Source organism: Eurosta solidaginis, chromosome 3, assembly GCF_040869045.1.
Source record: "Eurosta solidaginis isolate ZX-2024a chromosome 3, ASM4086904v1, whole genome shotgun sequence".
NCBI classification, from domain to species: domain Eukaryota; kingdom Metazoa; phylum Arthropoda; class Insecta; order Diptera; family Tephritidae; genus Eurosta; species Eurosta solidaginis.
The window spans coordinates 231,492,811-231,519,030 of NC_090321.1; the positions used below are offsets into that span (position 1 = coordinate 231,492,811).

The 26,220-nt window shown below is 35.8% G+C and overlaps 1 protein-coding gene across 1 annotated transcript in view; it reads left to right on the top strand.

The window, feature by feature from the left end:
- Positions 1-26,220, top strand: part of LOC137245200 (DEP domain-containing protein DDB_G0279099) — a 368,986-nt gene that overhangs the window by 139,518 nt on the left and 203,248 nt on the right. The window contains exon 2 of the mRNA XM_067775491.1: positions 6,292-6,337. The gene's annotated coding sequence lies outside the window, so the exon portion shown is untranslated. The remainder of the gene's footprint in view (positions 1-6,291; positions 6,338-26,220) is intronic.

Sequence of the window (26,220 nt, forward strand, 5' to 3'; positions counted from 1 at the left end):
TTGCTGCAATTACAAAGAAATAAGCACTCAAATATATTAAGATAAAATATATAAACGCATACGTAAGTATATGTTTGCCCATGTAATGAGCATGAGAGTATAAATACCACGTAGGCAATCCTGTCCTCAACCTTAACTTGGCTTTTTTTTCAGGTCTCGCATTTTAGTGGTTCCTGCTCGGGCACCAGTTGAAGCGAGCAGCATAAAAGTAAACTTTTACACAAACCTTTGCAAGGCATACTAAACTATCTAGAAAGCGAACCTTGAAGCTTTTGAACTGCTCACGACCGGCCAGTTGTAGAAATTTATCGTTGCTTCTGTTTTATATTTATATGGTCTGTCGCATCCCTTTAAAGGAACTCAGTCTTTCTGCATGTTATTACAAAAGACAGTGTTCCTTGAATAACTTCATAGTGCTAAATATGTGTTCCGTCTTAACGAAGTACATATTTCGAAAAGGTTTCCAATCCTACTGTAGACATATTTGCTTAGCTTTAAGTCAAACCAACGTTAGTTGCATTATTTTTTCTTTGATATTGTAGCTGTGCCCGGCTCTCAGTGAATCCAGGTGAAACTAGACTAAGCCTTTTCATATTTTCACACCTTGGGAGACCGAACGAACGCGTTTAGGGCTCTCTTACATGAGTCAATTTTAAATTATTAATCTGCTCGTGTAAAAAGGCCTTTACACATTACATAGTTGTGGAAGGATTCTGCACAAAAGCTTGTTTTTTATACTGAAAATAGAGCCAATGCTCCAACAAGTTTGAACAGTTCTTGCCTTCCGAATATAATTATATTCGGTACACTCTAGAACTCCCTAGTAGCCGAAATATCTCAGGAAAAATTTAGTTTACGTCGTATCTTCTAGGTAATCCCACCACCGTCAAAGTCAAACATAGGGTCGCTACAGTCTCGTTTGTAATTATTTTTGTTTATATTTGTAATAGGATTCGCACGACGAAGAACGGTGGATCCGACACATTTTAGGCAATTCTGCACGTCGTCCGGTGAAGTAAAATAAGATATTGGCCTTCACTCTAAGTTACGGCTTTGACCAAGGATTAACGTGTTAAATTTGATGTCACCTTGGCGCCCGAGGTCTACAGTAGATGCAGAAGCCCTATAATATTTGTTCAAGTTTTAAATAAAAGACAACCGCTTCTTATCCTACCCGATAGAGAGCATTAAGATGTATTGTATGATAATATTGATGTTCAATTTCTAATTACTCTGCTTGAGTCTCATCTTCAGAAGTAACTTAAAGTCTCGATATTTTACCTAGAGGGTTATATGCAAAAAAATGAAAAGCTGAAAAGTCAAACACAATAGATCTAAATGAAGGTCGCAGTACATTCGAGACCTAATAATATTAAAAAATAATAGTCGTCTACGCAAATTATAGCCAATTTTTATACTCAGCTGAGCAGAGCTCACAGAGTATATTAACTTTGTTCGCATAACGGTAATCCGTAACGGCATAAACTACTCTATATATCCAAATGATCTGGGCGAAAAAAGAAATTCATTTAGCCATGTCCGTCCATCCGTAAACACGAAAAATTGAGTAAATTTTGAGTTATCTTGATGAAATTTGGTATGTAGGTTCCTGGGCGCACATCTCAGATCGCTATTTAAAATGAACGAAATCGGACTACAACCACCCCCACTTTTTCGATATCGAAAATTTCGAAAAACCGAAAAAGTGCGATAATTCACTACCAAAGACGGATAAAGCGATGAAACTTGGTAGGTGGTTTGACCTTATGATCCGAAATAGAAAATTAGTAAAATTTTGGACAATGGGCGTGGCAACGCCCACTTTTAAAAGGAGGTAATTTAAAAGTTTTGCAAGCTGTAATTTGGCAGTCGTTGAAGATATCAAAATGAAATTTGACAGGAACGTTACTCCTATTACTATATGTGTGCTAAATAAAAATTAGCAAAATCGGATGACGAACACGCTCACTTAAAAAAAAATTTTTTTTAAGTCAAATTTTAACAAAAAATTCAATATCTTTGCAGTATATAAGTAAATTATGCCAACATTCAACTCCAGTAATGATATGGTGCAACAAAATACAAATTCGAAAATTTCAAAATGGGCGTGGCTCCACCTTTTTTCATTTAATTTGTCTAGAATACTTTTAATGCCATAAGTCGAAACAAATTATCCAATCCTTTTGAAATTTGGTAGGGGCATAGATTCTATGACGATAACTGTTTCCTGTGAAAATGGGCGAAATCGGTTGAAGCCACGCCCAGTTTTTATACACAGTCGACCGTCTGTCCTTCCGCTCGGCCCTTAACACGATAACTTGAGCAAAAATCGATATATCTTTACTAAACTTAGTTCAAGTACTTATGTAAACTTACTTTATCTTGGTAATAAAATCCGGCTATGACCACGCCCACTTTTTCCATATCAAAAATTTCGAAAAATTATAAAAATGCTATAACTCTATGCCAAATACGAAAAAAGGGATGAAAAATGGTGATTGGATTGGTTTATTGACGCAAAATATAACTTTAGAAAAAACTTTGTAAAATGGGTGTGACACCTACCATATTAAGTAGAAGAAAATGAAAAAGTTCTGCTGGGCGAAATCAAAAGCCCTTGGAATCTTGGCAGGAATACTGTTGGTGGTATAACATATATAAATAAATTAGCGGTACCCAACAGATGATGTTCTGGGTCACCCTGGTCCACATTTTGGTCGATATCCCAAAAACGCCTTCACATATACAACTAAGGGTCACTTCCTTTTAAAGCCTTCATTAACACCTTTCAATTGATACCCATATCGTACAGACGCATTCTAGAGTCACCCCAGGTCCACCTTTATGACGATATCTCGAAAAAGCGTCCACCTAAAGAACTAAGGCCTACCCCTTTTAAAATACTCATTAAACCTTTCAATTGATACCCATATCGTACAGGCACATTCTAGAGTCACCCCAGGTCCACCTTTATGACGATATCTCGAAAAGGCGTCCACTTATAGAACTAAGGCCCACTCCCTTTTAAAATACTCATTAACACCTTTCATTTGATACCCATGTCGTACAACACACATTCTAGAGTCACCCCTGGTCCACCTTTATGACGATATCCCGAAATGGCGTCCACCTATAGAACTATGGTGCACTCCCTTTTAAAATACTTTTTAATACCTTCCATTCGAAACCCATGTCATACAAACACATTCCAGGTTTACCCTAGGTTCATTTTGCTAAATGGTCATTTTCCCTTATTTTGTCTCCAAAGCTCTCAGCTGAGTATGTAATGTTCGGTTACACCCGAACTTAGCCTTCCTCACTTTTTTTTTATACCAATTTTCTCAGTCACGCAGTTTATTGATTATTTTCTTCAGCCTTTAAAATCGCCCAACTTACATTCTTAGGCCTTATAATAAATAAACTGACTCAGTGATTGCGCAGTTGGCAAACAAAAAAAAAAAAAACTAAAAAAATCAAATAATTCTAAATGACATCAATTTTATCGCTGGCCTTTATTACGTTTATTATTTTCTTTAGAAAGTGTGAAATGTTTAATGTGCTGGAAGTTTGGTTGATTACAAATTTTTGAAAGATTATTTTATTAATAAACGAGATTATGATTTGATTTTGGAACCATTAGTTTTGCTATTACCTTTCTTCATTAAAAAGTGTATTTTCTTCTTTAATATACATTTTATTTTATATCGCACTTTCCAATTTTTCTCGCATGCTCATAAATTATGAAACGCGCAGCAAAAAATCGCGTGCTTAAAATATTTTGACCTTCAATTTTATATCGCTCCTGTGATTGTATGAATTGTTTCACTTTAATGTCGACCTTTTGCAGAAAAAAAAATTATTTTTGCATTTCGTTTTAATATTGACATTGTTTGGCTTATTCACGACCGCCAAGTTATTAAATTGTTACGCTCATACTGTAAATGACATGTTAAAACGATATGTATATTCATGTACAATATTCGCATTCTTTTGTAACCGAGTAGAAAAAGGCAGGATACTTTAACGTATGTGCATAGTGCACAGACATGAAATGTCCAGCAAGTTGAAATACTCCCGAGGCGACAAAATTTCACAGACTCGAACTTTCGGAGGAACCAAAAACTCGTTCCCACGGTAATCGCGCTACTAACAGAAGATGCTAGTACCGGAGTGAGTCACATACAATCCGGTACTAGCGTGTTCTGTTAGTAGCCGTTCAAAGAACCACCCATATCCGTTGCACTCACCTAAATTTCGGGAAGTGTTTTTGAGGCTACAAAAACAAAAACAACAACTGAGATGAATAGAGAAAAGAAAAGCGCCGTTTGACCTTACGATCATTTAAGGCAAATAGGCCATAACCATACTTTTATCGTATCGACACCAATGCAAAAAACAAAAAAATCTTTGAATAAAAAAATCTTTCCAGTGCTCCAGGGCTCAAGGCTCGGCAAAAGCAACATAAAAATATTTAGGAAAAAGTTTTTTCAATTACAAAATTTTTTTAAAAGGTGTCGCCACGTGGCAGCTCTGGGATAAATACTCGCGAGTGCAATTCTGCCATGAAAGGCTTCACAGTGAAAATTTACCTGCCTTGCAGCTGCCGTTCGGAGTCGGAATACAACGTGTATGTCCTACCACGCCAATTTATAGGAAAAATAAAACAAGTAGCACTACGAAAATTGGAATAGAAGCTCACCCTGATTCTCGGAGGTATATCGCGCCTTGTTTTTTTCCTAAGCCGAGCATACTATTACTTCGTGTTTAGGTACGGAAAAAATAGAAGTTGACCTTGGGGCCACTTAAGAAAATACGGTTTGCCTTTGGGACCATTTCAAAAAAGAAGAATGGTCATAATGCCAATATCGATGACATTATAAGCCGTTTAAATTTGACGATGAGACCAATTCGAATGGTCGAAACTTCAACTGATCTTGCGGCAATTTGAAGTGGACATAAAGTCAATAGACGTTATATATGTTAACATTATGTCACCCCTCCATAACACTTTTGGAGTGATCACAAATAGACATTTTTTTAAATAAATATTTACACTAAAGGAATAAGAGTGTGTTCTCTGTTTGGCTAAAGCAGCACCCTTAATGCGGCAATGTCCTGTGTTTTTTTTTTAATAATTAGTAAAGACGTTTATATGTAAATTTTCTATGAAACTCAGCGTGCTTTTTTCAGCTCAGCTACAAAAGAATGCGTCTATTATACATATACACAGCCATACTGCATGTAGTTGGCGACAAAAATGTCAATAAACCATAATTGGGCATGATGCACTAAGCACTCACTACCGCTAAACACTTAAAGAGAGTAGGACACATGCTACAAATAATTTTACAAGCTGTCGCTTAAAATATGGGTGCAAGAAGAATAAGAACTTTCAGGATTTTAATTTGACTGAATATTGTCTTGAAGGATTTTTGATATGTCAGAATTTGGGATTTTTTCTATCGTTTTGGGTGTATTTTTATAAACTGTAAACGTATAGACTTGTTATCAAAAAGAAATCGAATTGTTATCGAAAACTAGTCGACTATTTAGAGACAGCTTATCGATATTTTATCAAAAAATTATCGGCTTGTTATCGAAAATGTATCGATTTGTTAACAAAAAGTTATAGATTTGTTATCATTAATTTATTGTTGTCGAATAGTTAAATATGCCATATAAAGGGTATCGATTTGCATCGGCGTCGTGTCAAAAAGTGATCGATTTGATATCGAAAAGTTATCGATTTCACATCTGAGATTTACTAGTTTTTTACCACTGCTACAACAACCAGTTTTTTATTTGCTTGTTATCGAAAAGCTATCGGTGTTGTTACCAGTTTTTTATGTTTTTATGAATCAGATACCTTAAAAATTTCAATATAAAATCGATGGTACATCCGTATCAAGTCGAAATCAATAGGTAGCCTATCACTCGGCGGTCACAAGCCGGTAACAAACCGATATTTCGACAATAGCAAGCCGATAATAAAACAACAAAATGTCGGTATCACTTGTTAACGATAAAAAGTCGACGAAGTTCTTCTCAAAAAGCCCAATATGATATGTTTCTGGTAAATTTAGCTCTCTTTTGGCTTGACTTTAATCCCTGCGGGAGCTATGGTTAAATTAAAAACAGTTTTCTAGACATACATCTCAATGTTACTTCAGGAGTACTTTTTCTTCATCAAAAAATACTTACATATGTAATATTTAAAATGTGTCTTTAAAAATGTAAGGAAATATAAATTTATCAAGCGTTTACAATAAAACTCTTTTTTTGTAATTACAGATCTAAAATTTAACTTGATATAAACTTCGGACAGCCACTGCAGCAGGTAAGCAGCTTTCTAATATTTTAACAATAGTGAAAACTTGAATTAAGTTATCTAAAAACAACCTAAGTGAATTGAAATAAGTTGATGGGATTACAACGAAATCAACTAAGTGAAATATAATATTTAAACTAAAATAAAATTAAAGAAAAAAAAAATTTTTTTAAAATAAGCTTTTGTTATTGGTTAATAAAATTAACTAAGAAGAAAAAAAAAAATTGACTGCAAAGAAATATAACACTTTATAAGTTCATTGTAACCTTTAACGATAATAAGGCTTCTTCGTCTGCGACAAAAAAATTCCATATTGTACATAATTGTATATTTTTAACATTAAAACTTTACACCTAAATGATTAAATCTTACGGTTTATATCACAGTCCTAATTGTTCTAATCAAAAGCGTGTTAAATTTTTATGGTATAATTAAAAACATTTAGGACCTCCTTTTCTTGCTATCACAATGTAACACGCTTTTATTAGAACAATTAGGACTGTGATATAAACTGTAAGATTTAATAATTTAAATGTAAAGTTTTAATGTTAAAGATATATAATTATGTACAATATGGAACTTTTTTGTCGCAGACGAAGAAGCCTAATTATCGTTAAAGGTTACAATGAACTTATAAAGTGTTATATTTTTTTACAGTCATTTTATTTTTTACTTTATAGTTAATTTTATTAAACAATATTAAAAGCTTATTTTTAAACAAGTTTTTTTTTTTTAATTTTGTTTTTTACTTTTTAGTTCGTTTTATTAACAAGTAATAAAAGCTTGTTCTTAGAAAAGCTTTTTTCTTAAATTTAATTCAAGTATCAATTTTAATTTTTAGTATTTTTAGTATTTTTTTAATTTTTAGTAGGATAGAATATTGTTTAAGTTAGTTATGTAATCTTTACTTAGTTATTTGTAATGTTTTTCATCCTATCCATTTCTTTTAATGCAGCAACATTACAAGTTTTATGAGTTAACCGGGGATTGCCCGTATCGCTTTAAATGTATGAAAACATTTATGTCAAGCAATTTTTAATTTTATAGTTCATTTAATAATTTGGGAAAAATTTAAACAACGTGACATCAGGATGGCCAAGGCGACAGCTGTTTCGATTATACCTTATAAATCTCTTCAATGCCTCTTATCCCGGGAGTGGGAGTCGAACCCGCACTCCTACGATATTTGAAATGGTTAAAACGCATTCAGCTACGTCACGCCTTAGTTGTTGTAAAGTTTTTCCCAATTGCCTACTTTCGCATATATTATCTTCTACACATACCATACTTCCATACCATACTTCGTATGTAGTTATGTGTTGAAGTTATGCATGTTTGTAAGGCGGTTTTCAGAGAAACTTGGCATTGTTGCCAGAAGATAATATATGCGAAAGAAGATAATATATGCGAAAGAAGGCAGTTGGGAAAAAACTTTACAACAACTAAGGCGTGACGTAGCTGAATGCGTTTGTAACCATTTCAACTATCGTAGGGGTGCGGGTTCGACTCCCACTCCTGGGAGAAAAGGCTTTGAAGAGATTTACAAGGTATAATCGAAACAGCTGTCGCCTTGTCCGTCCTGATGTCACGTTGTTTAAATTTTTCCCAAATTATTAAATTACAAGTTTTCTTCGAAGTCAACTTTGAACAGTCAAGTTCTTCGATTCGAGTGTTAACTAACTTAAAATCATATTTTATTGTGACTTTGCTGATGTCGTGTTCAGTTTACAACTACTCATTGCAGATCTCTGCTCTGTTTTAAAATAAAATTCCAACTTTCGCTTAGCTAAAATTAAAATGATAAATCAGAAAAAATCCACATTCATAACCAACAAATTTTCTCTGTGGCAGAGATCGGCATCAGGTAACTTTTTCGATACTCTAATATATCCTGGCGGCCACCGTGGTGCGATGGTAGCGTGCTCCGCCTACCACACCGTATTCCCTGGGTTCGAACCCCGGGCAAAGCAACATCAAAATTTTAGAAATAAGGTTTTTCAATTAGAAAAAAATTTTTCTAAGCGGAGTTGCCCATCGGCAGTGTTTGGCAAGCGCTCCGATTGTATTTGTGCCATGAAAAGCTCTCAGTGAAAACTCATCTGCCTTGCAGATGCCGCTCAGAGTCGGCATAAAACATGCAGGTCCCGCCCGGCCAATTTGTAGGGAAAATCAAGAGGAGCACGACGCAAATTGGAAGAGAAGCTCGGCCTTAGATCTCTTCGGAGGTTATCGCGCCTTACATTTATTTATTTTAATATATCCGCAGCAATTTGAGTATGAGTACGTATAAAGCAACCAAGCGCATCTAGCCTGATCTATTCGTTTACATACAAAAATTGATGTGTAAGTATAAGCTATGATGCATATGTATACAAGCGACAACGTCTCTCACGAACTATTCTCGTGTTTGGTCTGCTTCGTATGCAATTTTAATTAAAACACGAGACAAAACTTTGCTTCGATGGGCGAATTTCAAAAACGCAACTAATCAGTATCAGCTGAGTGAAAGAAATTGTGCTTTTGAAACGATAGGTTGAGCCAACTGTCAACAACCAATCGATAAAATGTTGAGTGAATGGAGCGGAAAATTTTATGCTCACTAATTTGTCGTAAAGTTGCAACTGTGCGTTCCAAGAAGTTACCACTAATCAACTTCGCCAACAGTTGCGCTTTTGGAATGCGCCCCATGCTTTGTTCAACTCATTCAAATGAATTTGTATATATGTGCATACACATCTTCACGTGTTCTTGCAACAAACAAAACGATAAATGCATACATAAATACATATGAATATACAGATTTTCGGGAAAACATATCGTATGTGTTTGCCAAAAGTGGCTTCACTTCGGTTATCAGCATCTTCGGTTGTCAGATCTTTCGCGTTCAACGCTAACGCGGTGTCAGGATGAAAAAGACTCTCAACCAAATTACTGATACGAATCGCTACGTTAAATAACCTTTACTGAGTATGAGTACACGATTTTTATACTCAGTTAAGCAGAGCTCACAGAGTATATTAAGTTTGATTGGATAACGGTTGGTTGTACATATATAAAGGAATCGAGATAGATATAGACTTCCATATATCAAAATAATCAGGATCGAAAAAAAATTTGATTGATCCATGTCCGTCCGTCCGTCCGTCCGTCCGTTAACACGATAACTTGTCCCGCAATCGATGATGATGGAATATATGTCCCCCCGCCCGATTATGACGAAGTTAGAATAGCAATAACCAGATTGAAAAACAACAAGGCCGTGGGCGCTGATGGATTGCCAGCGGAGCTATTCAAAGTACGGAAACCGAAAAAGTGCGATAATTCATTACAAAAGACAGATAAAGCGACAAACTTGGTAGATGAGTTGAACTTATGACGCAGAATAGAAAATTAGTAAAATTTTGGACAATGGGCGTGGCACCGCCCACTTTTAAAAGAAGGTAATTTAAAACGTTTGCAAGCTGTAATTTGGCAGTCGTTGAAGATATCATGATGAAAGTTGGCAGGAACGCTACTCCTATTACTATATGTACGCTTAATAAAAATTAGCAAAATCGGAAGGACCACGCCCACTTTTAAAAAAAAATTTTGTAAAGTAAAATTTTAACAAAAAATTTAATATCTTTACAATATATAAGTAAATTATGTCAACATTCAACACCAGTAATGATATGGTGCAACAAAATACAAAAATAAAAGAAAATTTCAAAATGGGTGTGGCTCCGCCCTTTTTCATTCAATTTGTCTAGGACACTTTTAACGCCATAAGTCGAACAAAAATTAACCAATCCTTTTGAAATTTGGTAGGGGCATAGATTTTATGACGTTAACTGTTTTCTGTGAAAATGGGCGAAATCGGTTGATGCCACGCCCGGTTTTTATACACAGTCGTCCGTCTGTCCTTCCGCATGGCCGTTAACACGATAACTTGAGCAAAAATCGACATATCTTTAATGAACTTAGTTCCCGTGCTTACTAGAACTCACTTTTTCTTGGTATGAAAAATGAACGAAATCCGACTATGACCACAAAAATGAAAAAATGCCATAATTCTATACCAAATACGAAAAAAGGGATGAAACATGGTAAGGTAAAAATAAAATGGTTGTGACACCTACCATATTAAGTAGAAGAAAATGAAAAAGTTCTGCGGAGCGAATAAAAAACCCTTAAAATCTTGGCAGGTATTACATATATAAATAAATTTGCGGTATCCGACAGATGATGTTCTGGGTCACCCTGGTCCACATTTTGGTCGATATCTGGAAAACGCCTTCACATATACAACTACCACCACTCCCTTTTAAAACTATCATTAATACCTTTAATTTGATACCCATATCGTACAAACAAAGTCTAGAGTCACCCCTGGCCAACCTTTATGGCGATATCCCGAAACGGCTTCCACCTATGGAACTAAGGATTACTCTCTTTTAAAATACTCATTAACACCTTTCTTTTGATACCCATATTGTACAAACAAATTCTAGGGTCACCCCTGCTCCACCTTTATGGCGATATCTCGAAACGGCGTCCACCTATGGAACTAAGGATTACTCCCTTTTAAAATTTTCATTAACACCTTTCTTTTGATACCCATATTGTACAAACGCATTCTAGAGTCACCCCTGGTCCACCTTTATGGCGATATTTCGAAACGGGGTCCACCTATAGAACTGAGGCCCACTCCCTTTTAAAATACTCATTAACACCTTTCATTTGATACCCATATCGTACAAACGCATTCTAGAGTCACCCCTGGTCCACCTTTATGGCTATATCCCTAAATGGCGTCCACCTATAGAACTATGGCCCACTCCCTCATAAAATACTCTTTAATGCCTTTCATTTGATACACATGTCATACAAGCACATTCCAGGATTTCCCTCGGTTCATTTTCCTACATGGTTATTTTCCCTTATGTTGTCACCATAGCTCTCAACTGAGTATGTAATGTTCGGTTACACCCGAACTTAACCTTCCTTACTTGTTTATACTCAGTTGAGCAGAGCTCACAGAGTATATTAAGTTTGATTGGTTGTACATATATAAAGGAATCGAGATAGATATAGACTTCCATATATCAAAATAATCAGGATCGAAAAAAAATTTGATTGAGCCATGTCCGTCCGTCCGTCCGTTAACACGATAACTTGAGTAAATTTTGAGGTATCTTGATGAAATTTGGTATGTAGGTTCCTGAGCACTCATCTCAGATCGCTATTTAAAATGAACGATATCGGACTATAACCACGCCCACTTTTTCGATATCGAAAATTTCGAAAAACCGAAAAAGTGCGATAATTCATTACAAAAGACAGATAAAGCGACGAAACTTGGTAGATGAGTTGAATTTATGACGCAGAATAGAAAATTAGTAAAATTTTGAACAATGGGCGTGGCACCGCCCAGTTTTAAAAGAAGGTAATTTAAAACTTTTGCAAGCTGTAATTTGTCAAGCGTTGAAGATATCATGATAAAATTTGGCAGGGACGTTATTCCTATTACTATATGTACGCTTAATAAAAATTAGCAAAATCGGAGAAGGACCACGCCCACTTAAAAAAAAATTTTTTTTTATAAGTAAAATTTTAACAAAAAATTTAATATCTTTACAGTATATAAGTAAATTATGTCAACATTCAACTCCAGTAATGATGTGGTGCAACAAAATACAAAAATAAAAGAAAATTTCAAAATGGGTGTGGCTCCGCCCTTTTTCATTTAATTTGTCTAGGATACTTTTAACGCCATAAGTCGAACAAAAATTTACCAATCCTCGTGAAATTTGGTAGGGGCTTAGATTCTGGGACAGTAACTTATTTCTGTGAAAAAGGGCGAAATCGGTTGAAGCCACGCCCAGTTTTTATACACAGTCGACCGTCTGTCCTTCCGCTCGGCCGTTAACATGATAACTTGAGCAAAAATCGATATATCTTTACTAAACTCAGTTCACGTACTTATCTGAACTCACTTTGTATTGGTATAAAAAATGGCCGAAATCCGACTATGACCACGCCCACTTTTTCGATATCGAAAATTACCACAAACAAAAAAAATGGCATAATTCTATACCAAATACGAAAAAAGGGATGAAACATGGTATTTGGATTGGTTTATTGACGCAAAATATAACTTTAGAAAAAAACTTTGTAAAATGGGTGTGACACCTACCATATTAAGTAGAATGAAATGAAAAAGTTCTGCAGGGCGAAATAAAAAACCCTTGAAATCTTGGCAGGAATACTGTTCGTGGTATTATATATATAAATAAATTAGCGGCATCCAACAGATGATGTTCTGGTTCACCCTGGTCCACATTTTGGTCGATATCTGGAAAACGCCTTCCACATATACAACTACCACCATTCCCTTTTAAAAGCCTCATTAATACCTTTAATGTGATACCCATATCGGAAAAACACATTCTAGAGTCACCCATGGTCCACCTTTATGGCGATATCTCGAAAAGGCGTCCACCTATAGAACTAAGCCCCACGCCCTTTTAAAATACTCATTAGCACCTTTCATTTGATACCCATATCGTACAAACAAATTCTGGAGTCACCCCTGGTCCACCTTTATGCCGATATCTCGAAAAGGCGACAACCTATACAACTACCACCCCTTTTAAACCCTCATTAATACCTTTAATTTGATACCCATATCGTAAAAACACATTCTAGAGTCACCCATGGTTCACCTTTATGGCGATATCTCGAAAAGGGTCCACCTTTAGAACTAAGGCCCACTCTCTTTTAAAATACTCATTAACACCTTTCATTTGATACCCGTATCGTACAAACAAATTCTGGAGTCACCCCTGGTCCGATTTATGCCGATATCTCGAAAAGGCGACAACCTATACAACTACCACGCCTCCCTTTTAAACCCTCATTAATACCTTCAGTTTGATACCCATATCGTAAAAACACATTCTAGAGTCACCCATGGTCCACCTTTATGGCGATATCTCGAAAAGGCGTCCACCTATAGAACTAAGCCCCACGCCCTTTTAAAATACTCATTAACACCTTTCATTTGATACCCATATCGTACAAACAAATTCTGGAGTCACGATATCTCGAAAAGGCGACCACCTATACAACTACCACCACTCCCTTTTAAAACCCTCATTAATACCTATAATTTGTTACCCATATCGTACAAACACATTCTAGAGTCACCCCTGGTCTACCTTTATGGCGATATCTCGAAAAGGCGTCCACCTATAGAACTAAGGCCCACTCCCTTTTAAAATAATCATTAACACCTTTCGTTTGATATCCATATTGTACAAACACATTCTAGAGTCACCCCTGGTCCACCTTTATGGCGATATCTCGAAAAGGCGTCCATCTATAGAACTAAGGCCCACTCCCTTTTAAAATAATCCTTAACACCTTTCGTTTGATACTCATATTGTACAAACGCATTCTAGAGTCACCCCTGGTCCACCTTTATGGCGATATCTCGAAAAGGCGTCCACCTATAGAACTAAGGGCCACTCCCTTTTAAAATAATCATTAACACCTTTCGTTTGATACCCATATTGTACAAACGCATTCTAGAGTCACCCCTGGTCCACCTTTATGGCGATATCTCGAAAAGGCGTCCACTTATAGAACTAAGGCCCACTCCCTTTTAAAATAATCATTAACACCTTTGTTTGATACCCATATTGTACAAACGCATTCTAGAGTCACCCCTGGACCACCTTTATGGCGATATCTCGAAAAGGCGTCCACCTATAGAACTAAGGCCCACTCCCTTTTAAAATAATCATTAACACCTTTCGTTTGACACTCATATTGTACAAACGCATTCTAGAGTCACCCCTGGTCCACCTTTATGGCGATATCTCGAAAAGGCGTCCACCTATAGAACTAAGGCCCACTCCCATTTAAAATAATCATTAACACCTTTCGTTTGATACCCATATTGTACAAACGCATTCTAGAGTCACCCCTGGACCACCTTTATGGCGATATCTCGAAAAGGCGTCCACCTATACAACTACCACCACTCCCTTTTAAAACCCTCATTAATACCTTTAATTTGATACCCATATCGTACAAACACATCCTAGAGTCACCCCTGGACCACCTTTATGGCGATATCTCGAAAAGGCGTCCACCTATAGAACTAAGGCCCACTCCCTTTTAAAATAATCATTAACACCTTTGTTTGATACCCATATTGTACAAACGCATTCTAGAGTCACCCCTGGACCACCTTTATGGCGATATCTCGAAAAGGCGTCCACCTATAGAACTAAGGCCCACTCCCTTTTAAAATACTCATTAACGCCTTTCATTTGATACCCATATCGTACAAACAAATTCTAGAATGAACCCTGATCCACCTTTATGGCGATGTCCTTAAATGGCGTCCACCAATAGAACTATGGCCGACTACCTCATAAAATACTCCTTAATACCTTTCATTTGATACACATGTCATACAAACACATTCCAGGATTACCCTAGGTTCATTTTGCTAAATGGTCATTTTCCTTTATGTTATCACCATAGCTCTCAACTGAGTATGTAATGTTCGGTTACACCCGAACTTAACCTTCCTTACTTGTTTTACAAAAATCTTGAGGGCAACGCTTTACCCAAACCCAATATTTCAGAAGATTCTGATTCTGATGAGAATAAGTACTCGTTCTAAGTTTGCAACAATATCTTAAATAAGAACACATTAGTGTATATGAAATTTAATTGAATGTGTAACTTTTTTCATTTACATACATACTTCCAATATGTCAAAGCCGCCGATGTTTTCCCAAGTACTGTGATGCTCCGAATCTCAATCCGCCAACGGAATTGGCCTAGCAGGCCTTGGTTTGGCCCTAACGTTATTTAAAAATCGATCTGTAGTGATTTTTTTACGTCTTTTGAGTTTAAGGCCATACCATGACCAGTGGGGCCAAGTCTTATAGCGTATTTGGTTTCAGCGCATCAAAATGTATAGAAAACATGAGTCACATTACCTGATCCGACTACTTTTAATTTTTTTGTAAAGCTGTGTTAACAATAAATTAGATCAATTTTTAAAATTTTTGTTATGCCAGAAAAATGAGTGTGCTAAATCTCGGAAAATAAAAGAGATGCGAGCAGAGCAATTATCTCAGTTGAAAAAGCATAGTGTGAGTATAATATTTAGATACACTTCTACATTAGAAACTAATTCTTCTAATTTTGAGAGAGCAATAAACTTTGCTTCTGGCAAGCGGGCGACGATATATTAACAGTTTTTTATTGTTTAGTATTTGACTTTGGCCAAATCATGTGAAAACGGCTTAATAGCTCGAAAATACATTAAAGGTAAATATGCAGATATCAAGACCAAAAATCGGATGTCAAATAAACAAGTTATAATAAAAAAAAGAATTTCGGCTGCATTTCGAAGGATCAAAAAATATTTCCGAAATCCTCTCAACATTGAAATTAAGGGGCGGACTCTCACATTTTTTTTTTGTATGGGGACCAACCCGGTCTATTCTACAGTAGGCAAGTATTAACATTAAACATTTGTGATACAATATTTACGTACATATCTTATAATCAATTATTTTATGTGGTTTCACGTCTTAGAAAACTATTTAATCGCTACATAGTGCCATAATAATATTGTTAACGTTAAACAAGTAAGGAAGGCTAAGTTCGGGTGTAACCGAACATTACATACTCAGCTGAGAGCTTTGGGAACAAAATAAAGGAAAATCACCATGTAGGAAAATGAACCTACGGTAACCCTGAATGTGTTTGTATGACATTAGTATTAAATGGAAGGTATTAAAGAGTATTTTAAAATGGAGTGAGCCATAGATCTATAGGTGGATGCCTTTTCGAGATATCACCATAAGGGTGGACCAGGGGCGACTGTAGTTGTGTTTGTACGATATGGGTATCAAATTAAAGGTATTAATCAGTATTTTAAAAGGGATTGGGCCTAAGTTGTATATGTTAAGGCGATTTCGAGATATCGACCAGAATATGGACCAGGGTGACCCAGAACATCATCGTCATGTCGGGTGCCGCTAATTTATTTATATATGTAATACCACGAACAGTATTCCTGCCATGATTCCAAGGGCTTTTGATTTCGCGCTGCAGAACTTTTTCATATTCTTCTACTTAATATGGTAGGTGTCACACCCATTTTACAAAGTTTTTCTAAAGTTATATTTCGCGTCAAAAAACCAATCCAATCAACATGTTTCATCCCTTCTTTCGCATTTGGTATAGAATTATGACTTTTTTTTTAATTTTTCCAAATTTTCGATATCGAAAAAGTGGGCGTGGTTATAGTTGGATTTCGCCCATTTTTAATACCAAGATAAAGTGAGTTCAGATAAGTAAGTGAACTAAGTTTAGTAAAGAGGTGTCGATTTTTGCTCAAGTTATCGTGTTAATGGCCGAGCGGAAGGACAGACGCCCATTTTCACAGAAAACAGTTACCATCATAGAAGCTATGCCCTTACCTAATTTCGCAAGGATTGGTAAATTTTTCCTCGACTTATGGCATTAAAAGTATTGTAGACAAATTAAATCAAAAAGGGAGGAGCCACTCCCATTTTGAAATTTTCTTTTATTTTTGTATTTTGTTGCACCATATCATTACTGGTGTTGAATGTTAACTTAATTTACTTATATACAGTAAAGATATTAAATTTTTTGTTAAAATTTGACTTAAATTTTATTTTTTTTAAGTGGGCGTGTTCGTCATCCGATTTTGCTAATTCTTTTTCAAACCACATATAGCAATAGGAGTAACATGCCTGCCAAATTTCATCATGATATCTTCAACGACTGCCAAATTACAGCTTGCAAAACTTTTAAATTACCTTCTTTTAAAAGTGGGCGGTGCCACGCCCATTATCCAAAATTTTACTAATTTTCCATTCTGCGTTATATGATGAACCCATCTACCAAGTTTCATCGCTTTATCCGTCTTTGGTAATGAATTATCGCACTTTTTCGGTTTTTCGAAATTTTTGATATCGAAAAAGTGGGCGTGGTTATAGTCCGATTTCGTTCATTTTAAATAGCGATCTGAGATGATTGCCCAGGAACTAACATACCAAAATTCATTAAGATACTTCAAAATTTACTCAAGTTATCGTGTTTACGGACAGACGGACGGACGGACATGGCTAAATAAATTTCTTTTTTCGCCCTGATCATTTTGATATATAGAAATCTATATCTATTTCAATTAGTTTATGCCTTTACGAGGTACCGTTATGCGAACAAAATTAATATACTCTGTGAGCTCTGTTCAGCTGAGTATAAAAAGCAATTATTTGAAATTTTTTAGAAGCTTGATTCAATGCGCATTAACCGCAAAATTAATTGAGCGTTCGCTAATCGGAAACGCGAGTAAGTAATATAATTTAGTTTTTGTTTGTTTTTGGCTTGTTTTTTATCCAACATACATAGTTGGGGTACCCAAAATTAATTTGGTGACAAAGTTAACATATTCACCTGTGAGCACTCTTTTATTCCACAATATTTATTTACATAAATAAAAACTTAAAATTATTTGCTGGCTAGGTCATGTTATGCGAATGGGAAAAGGAGTTCCGGTCTGAGAAGTATTCCTATTGACGCCTAAATTTCGAAGTGGAAGAAGGGGAAACCCTCCAATTAATTTTTTTGAGTATGCACTTTTATATCCCAACCAATTCTACTCTAACTAAGTACAAGTTGAAGTATTTTTCCCCCCTTTTTTCGAAAACAATTTTGAGATTGGTTTGCATATTCAAATAGGTGTTTGTTCTCAAACTTCCGAAAATAAAAAAAGAGAAATTAGCTGAAGAAATTTGATAAAGATTGTCACTGCCATTTTCCTGTTCACTGCTGCATACCACTTAGCCGGAGCGGTCTATGTTTCGAAAGTTGTTCTCTGATTTGCCAACTTATGAGAGTTTTTATTAACATATGTGTTCATATGAACGGTGTCTTATTAGAAATATGTACACCTAAGTCTTCCTGGAATACTGTAATAGTCTTCTAATTGATGCCCTCATCACCATAATTTCCCCACGTCTGCTGCTTCCAAAAACAGTTGTCGATAAAAAAAAAAAACAACTTTCCGCACTGGAGCGCCTTCTTTCATTCTCACATCTCATCATTAAACCTCCTTCGACAAACGGACATAACCTTACATCTTCCGGAGAACTGTTCTACTATTTTATTTGGAATCTGTACGTGATTCCGAACAGGTATATTGACAGACTTGTAGAGTGTGATTTTGGTTCATCGATATGCCACTTTGCTTTTCAATTGCATACTCAGTCCAATGGAGCTCTTGTTGGCAGGAGTTACTCTCTGTTTGGTTTCTAGGCTGACATTGTTTTCATTCTTAATGAAGGTTCCCAGATAGATGAAGCTTCTTATATTTCGAATTTATATCCGTCAACAGTGACGAGACTTCTAAGGCACAAAATCACCGACTTTTCCATTGATGAAGACCTGCTTATGATCGCTGGAACTGCACAAAGCTACCTCATTAAAAGACAATACTAGTTCTAATTATGTTCCCTTGCAGTTTTTTCAACTAACACTTTTAACATTTTGATGTCCGAGGTAATAGCAATTATCCCCTTTAGCACGCGTTTTAAACTGGCGCAGTCGTAGGTGGTTCTGAAGCAGTCGCTGTCTTTGAGTAATTAATTTAAATTAATATTGTTCAGACTTAAGCGCTGTTGGCAAAAGTGTGGCTACCAACTGTGCCGCCCTGTATCCGATGAGCAACAGTTAGAAAGTCGTAAATAAACCTGTGGTGGAAAGCTTCTTCTTTGTGTGACTGCACACCATTTTGCTTCATGATACTGATATGATTCGAGTTACGTTAGGTTGAACTGGCCGATCCATTAGTACCTCACATAGACTGATTGAGTCCGTAGTGTTACCCGAAGTTTGTTTTAACTAGCAAACTGTAAACCCCTATCAAAAACCAGGACCTATGTTATAAAATAACTCCGTCGTCTTGGCAAATATCAGAAGCTGCCTAGGACTTAAGCCAATTGCTGCTTCTAGATCTGACAGCTGTATCACTCCTAATAGCTGGAGTCTTAGACTGGCAAGCGCAGGGCACGAGCACATAACGTGCTCGATCCTTTCCTCCTCCAGCCCGCACTTCCTACATGTGCTATCACTGACCAAGCCTAATTTAAGGCATGTGACGCCAGAAGGCAGTGTCCAGTCAGAATACCCGTCATGAGTCTACAGTCCTCTCTTTTTAATGATAGAAGCAACTTTGTTAGTGTAAGGTTGTAAGACCTACACATAATCTTCGACACTTTACAGCCCCGCGCTTGAACCCACGCCTTTCCTGCTTGGTCGATCATGTGTACCTCTGTTCATCCGCTTTTTCATTCCCATCTATTCCCATATGCCCTGGCACCCAATATAGATGTATGCTGCTCCCTGTCCCGATTCTCACCAGGGACTGCTTACACTCTAACATGCATTTAGATGCTGTGCTATGCGAGATTATTGCCTTAATTGCTGCTTGACTGTCAATATAAAAGTTAGCAGTGTTTCAGCTTAAGTTATTCTGTTCCAGTGTTTCTACTGCTTTGGTTACGGCTACTATTTCCGCTTGGAAAACGCTACAGTAATCCGGCAGCCTGTATGATCTGTTAATTTCCGGATCAGCACAGTATACCGGAGACCCTACTCCTTCCACTACTTTGGAACCATCTGTGTACACATGTCCGCCTTTGAGCACCCTTGCGCCAACCGTCCACCTCTATTGTGGTCTTAAGATCGCCCTCGAAGCGCAGATAGGGAATACGTTAAGACTCTTGTGATTGATGACGCTTTACTACTATGGCCGTATGGTCGGCGCTCAAGCTGTCCCGAGGCACCGAGCCTGGTTGCAGTTGTTAACGCTATGTTCTCTGCTACCAGGTATACAGGTGGAATGTGCAGAATGGTATACAGTGCTGCCGACGGGGTTGTTTTCAGGGTTACCGTAAACGAGTTAATGTGATGCCTTTTTCAAGCGATACCACTTCAGCTCGGATACCAGCGCAGTATATAGCATTCGCTAACACGGTTGCCACAGCCTGTTTTAATTTGGGACCAAAATTTGTCGAAAAAGAGGAGCAAATTTCAAAAAAAAAAGAACAAAATTTGTTCTCATTTATTGGTATACAAAGAATGTAATAATCAATTATTTACAAAGTACAAAACAACACGACGTTAAAAACAAACAAAAAGTGCTTCAATTAAAATGGATAATAATTAAATACATTTTATCACATATGGGTATATTTTTCAGTCTTATGCACATATGTATGTGTACACATATATTTAAAAACTTAAATCATATATTTAATAATTTGAGAAAAAGTTTAACAACGTGACATCAGGACGGACAAGGCGACAGCTGTTTCGGTTATACCTTGTAAATCTCTTCGAAGCCTTTTCTCCCGGGAGTGGGAGTCGAACCCGCACTCCTACGATGGTTGAAGTGTTACAAACGCATTCAGCCACGTCATGCCTTAGTTGTTGTAAAGTTTTTCCCCTATTGCCTTCTTTCGCATATATTATCTTCTACACATCTCATACTTCGTATGTAGTTATGTGTTGAAGTTATGCATGTTTGTAAGGCGGTTTTCAGAGAAACTTGACATTGTTGCTGTTTTTGTTCTATTTATAGAACTACAGCGAATTAACCAAATGTTGTCTACTTATATGAGTTAACCGGGGATTGCCCGTATCGCTTTAAATGTATGAAAACATTTATTTCAAGCAAATTTTAATTTTATAATTTATTTCATAATTTGGGAAAAATTTAAACAACGTGACATCAGGACGGACAAGGCGACAGCTGTTTCGATTATACCTTGTAAATCTCTTCAAAGCCTTTTCTCCCGGGAGTGGGAGTCGAACCCGCACTCCTACGATAGTTAAAATGGTTACAAACGCATTCAGCTACGTCATGCCTTAGTTGTTGTAAAGTTTTTCCCCTATTGCCATGCAGAAACCTCCGACAGTTTGAACTCTTAAAAATTGGGTTTTCTAGAACTATTTATGGTATAAATGCTCCCATTTCTAGGGCTTGTGCTGATCTGAATATGTTTTTTAACTCCTCAGGTGCTGACTATACATTTCCTTACGCTGCCTTAATTTTCTTAGGATTAAGTTAATGTAAAAATTTGCATAATATAGTCTGTAAGAATCTATAAATTCAAAGACTCAAATAAATAAATACATAAATACATAAATACATATATTATCTTCTACACATCCCATACTTCGTATGTAGTTATGTGTTGAAGTTATGCATGTTTGTAAGGCGGTTTTCAGAGAAACTTGGCATTGTTGCTGTGTTTGTTCTATTTATAGAACTACAGCGAATTAACCCATTTTGTGCATGATTTAATCGGGGATTGCCCGTATTGCTTTTTAAATTTAAAAAAATTTTCCCAAATTATTAAATAAATTATAAAAAAAAAATTTTAAATTGCTTCAAATAAATGTTTTCATACATTTAAAAAAGCAATACGGGCAATCCCCGATTAAATCATTAAATCATATATGTTTATAATATATTCTAGGCTACATCGAAAAAAACGTATAATAAAAACAGTTTTATATCGTTCATTGTATAACTTTTCTAGGACCAGCCTATGTCTTTCACCGACCAAACGTAATGAGGACCTGGGTTTTGCGTAGAAAGTTCTTTGGCTAACATTATGTGGTTTATTGATATAAACTCCAATTTATTGCGTAATTTGGTTTTAATAAGAGACAATTCAAAAAAGTTTCTCTTTGCAGCCGCCGAACTATGTGGCAGACTCAGTAAATCATATACAAAACCAAATAATTCTTCAAAACACTTTTCGTTCATACCATTTCTATAAAAGCTTACTTTTTCCCAAAAAGCTAAAACGTCTATATCAGACTTAAAATCACAATGTAACAGTCTTAAAATCTTCCATTGTGTAGCAATGGTATCTTGATCGCACTTTATTAATTACGAAAAGTTATTTATTAACGGTATTATAGAAGTTTCGGTTTCTGCTAATACCTTGTCGGTATTATTATGTTGTACATAAAACTTGTATATCACATCTAGAAAAATCAAAGCGTTTTTGCATTTGCTTTAAGAGTTCAATATAAAAATTTTAAATATTGTAACGAATTTGCCTGCAAATCCTCTTATTTGTCATTTTGCTAAGTTCGTATCACTAAACTGTTGAATAAATAACTCCAATATTGAATAATGGAAAAATGGCCTTTATTAAAGTACTTCACAATAACACTTAAACTTTGCAATTAGCTGGCTTAATAACCAAACTGATAGCTTAAATGAAACTGACTTTCAAAATAATACTGCTATTGCTCGCTAGATATCGTCTTAATCGAAACTGCTTGACAACTCAAATCAAACTGAATTCCAGCGCCTCTACATCTGTCGCCTTTTATACTCTTTGATTTTAACATTCGCATCTTCTAGGCGCTTCCAGAATCTACTAGTCCATTAGCTCTCAAACATCTCAGATGTAACTACAATTGCACAATTTTATAATTTTTCTCATTGCATACTTATAGGAGTATCTCAGATATATGCATGTGTTTGTGCATTGACTCTCCGCTGCTCGTATACGTACATGGTACATATGTGTAGACGCAATTATTTATTCGTTTATGTAGATACATAATGATTGAATTATTGATGTGAATGTTTGTAGTTTACAGTCTCTCGCGCGCACATAGGCGTATAAGTAAATGCATCTGTGTGTGACATCTCTCGGCTGCCTTATATATGTGTATACATGATTTGATTATTGACGTAAATATCGCTTAGCATGGCCTTAGCATCGCCTTAGTGATGGTATAGCTTAGTGATGCTAATATCCGTGACAATATTTTTTTTTTACCGAGTAGTTATACATCTGTAAAGTTATCGCTTTCAAGAAATACTTCAGCATGGCAAATAACCAACATAAAAACTCGTAGTTTATTTTTTAAACTTTGAATAGCAAATTAACAACTGTCAAAAAAAAAAAAAAGGTTAAACGAAAACAAGTTGTTCAGGATCCGTAGCTTTCATTTGCTGTAGCAACGTTTCCAACACCAAATACACAAAATTCTGAACTCCCTTAATTTTTTTTATGTACTCATTATGCATGAAGTTGCTCAAGATACGCTTGAAGTGTGTTTCAATTTCATGGTATAGGAATGGCAGGCGAATCTTTTCTGATTGGAACTCTTTATTTAAGGTATTTATAATTTTAAGAATATAGGCGAGCAGCAGTATATACGCTTTTATTTCGGGATCTGACATTAAATTTGCTAATTGTATTGCACTAACGCCACTTATTTCGAAACACGCACAAGCGTTCTATATAAAACCGGCCAACAGCTATTGGCTCTGCTGGTGAGAGTTATTGAAAATCGATTGCCATTCACAGGGTGTTCAAACAAGAAAATTTTTTTTTCAGTGTTGCCTATTGTTATGAAAGTAAAAAAATTCAAAAATTCAAATCAAAGTACCAAATTCATGTCGGCTCGCCCAAAAAGGACCAAAATTGAAAAGAAAAAGGACCAGCGGACCAAACGCGGTTGAAGCGGACCAAAGGACCCAAATTGGCAACCGTGTTCGCTATCTAATCTTTTAGTTGGCAACCAACCTCTGACTCAACACTGTACTTTTGTTATGGCTCCAAGATCCCAAGGAAATCTTTATTAGTACTTGACCATTCTGTAGATAGTATTTTTTCAACTTTTATGCTTCTCTAAAGAATTTCCTGGAGGTTTACTTTTAAGACTCTCCACATTATTGCTATGCTTTTGCTCGTCCAAATTTTCAGCCAACTGCCTCTTTAACACGTTTTCTTCAACCGCCAATCTAACTTTTTCCTAATAAAATTAAATTTCTTTAACTTAAAAAATTTATCATTTTACGGCTACATACGAATTCTTTTTCACAAAGTTCAAATAGCGACAAAAAGCTCAAAAAACCAACAACAACAAACTTTGTGTGGGTGCAATCAAAAAGCAATTTGAGGTTGATAATCATACTTTGACTTTGCCAGTTTAACGTCGCCTTGCAGCCAGTTGAGCCTAATGAAATTCTACACAAAAGTTGCAAATAGTTTTAGCTCGAACTTACTTTAATACCTATGCTGCGCTTGAGTGACAGGAAAAAAGAAAATTGACAAAAAAAAAAATGGCTTCCTATTTGCAAATTTTCTTTAACGGATGACGGCTGGCTAGAAACCGAAATGGCGGTGGAAGCGGCCGCAAGGCTTTTTACGCCTGCTTGGTCAAAAAAGGAAAATGAAACAAAAAACGGAAATGCAATTTACACACTATTTGCAACCATTTTCACTTTAGTTACCCATACGCCATGTACGCCATGTACAGCAGCGAACCGAAAAATAGGAGTGCATATTTTCTCCTGTCAGTTACTCTTTTTTATTTTCGAAATTTTTGGGAGAAAACTTCTGTGAAGTTTTAACTGAAATCATGCAAACGACCGCAAAAAAGTTTTCGAAAAAACTCGAAAATTCGAAAAAAGTGTTGTGAATAATTTTTTTTATGGAGGATTCAGATATTCCTCCTGACTTCTGAAAGAAAAATGTCAAAAATCAATGCGAATTTTAAGGAACCGATAACTTGTACTTTTTTAAACTAAAGTTGATTGGGCTACAAAACTGCAAACTCAAAAAAATTTAGCGAACTTTAAATAAAAAGTTCATTTATTTTTTTATTTTTTTTTGTTCGAATTTTTACAAAAAGTTTTTGTTTGCGTGGTGTCAGTTCAAATTCTTATAAGTTTTTTCTTTTTGGTTAATATCTTTTCAATTTGGTTAATATCAAAAGAATCTTAGGCTGGGTGCGAGTTCGCCTAAATTTTAGGTACCTAAACTAATATTCCACTGGAACTTTCCAGCACTGCAATAATTTAGGAAAAAGCTGTCAAAATTGTGCGAGTTGATTTGAAAACGTAAATTGTTTATTTCTGCTAAGAAAATAATAACAATACGGGATATTTGGTATTTTTGATGCGTTTTCACGCTTAAAAAGAAGAGAGGTCAGTTAGGGTCCGCGGTAAGTATCTATCCCAAGATAACAGTTCAAGAAAATGCAGTGGCTCCGTTTTATAAGGCTTTCTTCCGGACATAGTGGAGCACGTGCACAATGACCTTTTCCACAATCTCGAATTCAATACTGTGATGTTGGTACACCTCCAAAAACTTCTTTAGGCTAATTTGTGCACTTGGCTACCAAATAAGTTCAGATTGCGGTCCATATTTGAGAAGGATCCAATTCTTGTGTCGCCAACATCAGCTTGAACAAAATTGAGCTCTCCATCACGTACAATCGATCGGACTTTAATCGCAGCAGGGATCATCGCTCTATGATCTATGATTTACTTAAATTGAATGGCCAAGAGCCATTTATTTGAACATACAATATTGTAAAATCAATATTTTTGTTTTTGAAATTTGACATTTGAATTTAGGTTGAAAAGTATTTTTATTTTTATTTTGCACTGCGTTACCGACAGTTTCCAGTGATTTAGGTTTTTCTCTATTTAGGTAGAAATTTAGGTCAACTCGCACACAGCCTTAAACTATATAGCGGAAAATATTCAAACGAAGGCTGAACGCGTTTTCGAAAAATTCGACAATTACAGAAGTTTTAAAAAATTCTACGAAAATCCCAAATTTTTATTGACAATTTTAAGAATCTACATACAAAGCGCGTAATTTTTGTTTTCTTATGGAAGAAACAATGTAAACAAGGTTCGGAAATTTTTTTTGTAAATCATCGCGAATTTCGAGAGACTTCTAATTTGTACTTTGTCAGACTAAAATGATTGATTGAGCTACAAAATTCATAATCAAAAAGTT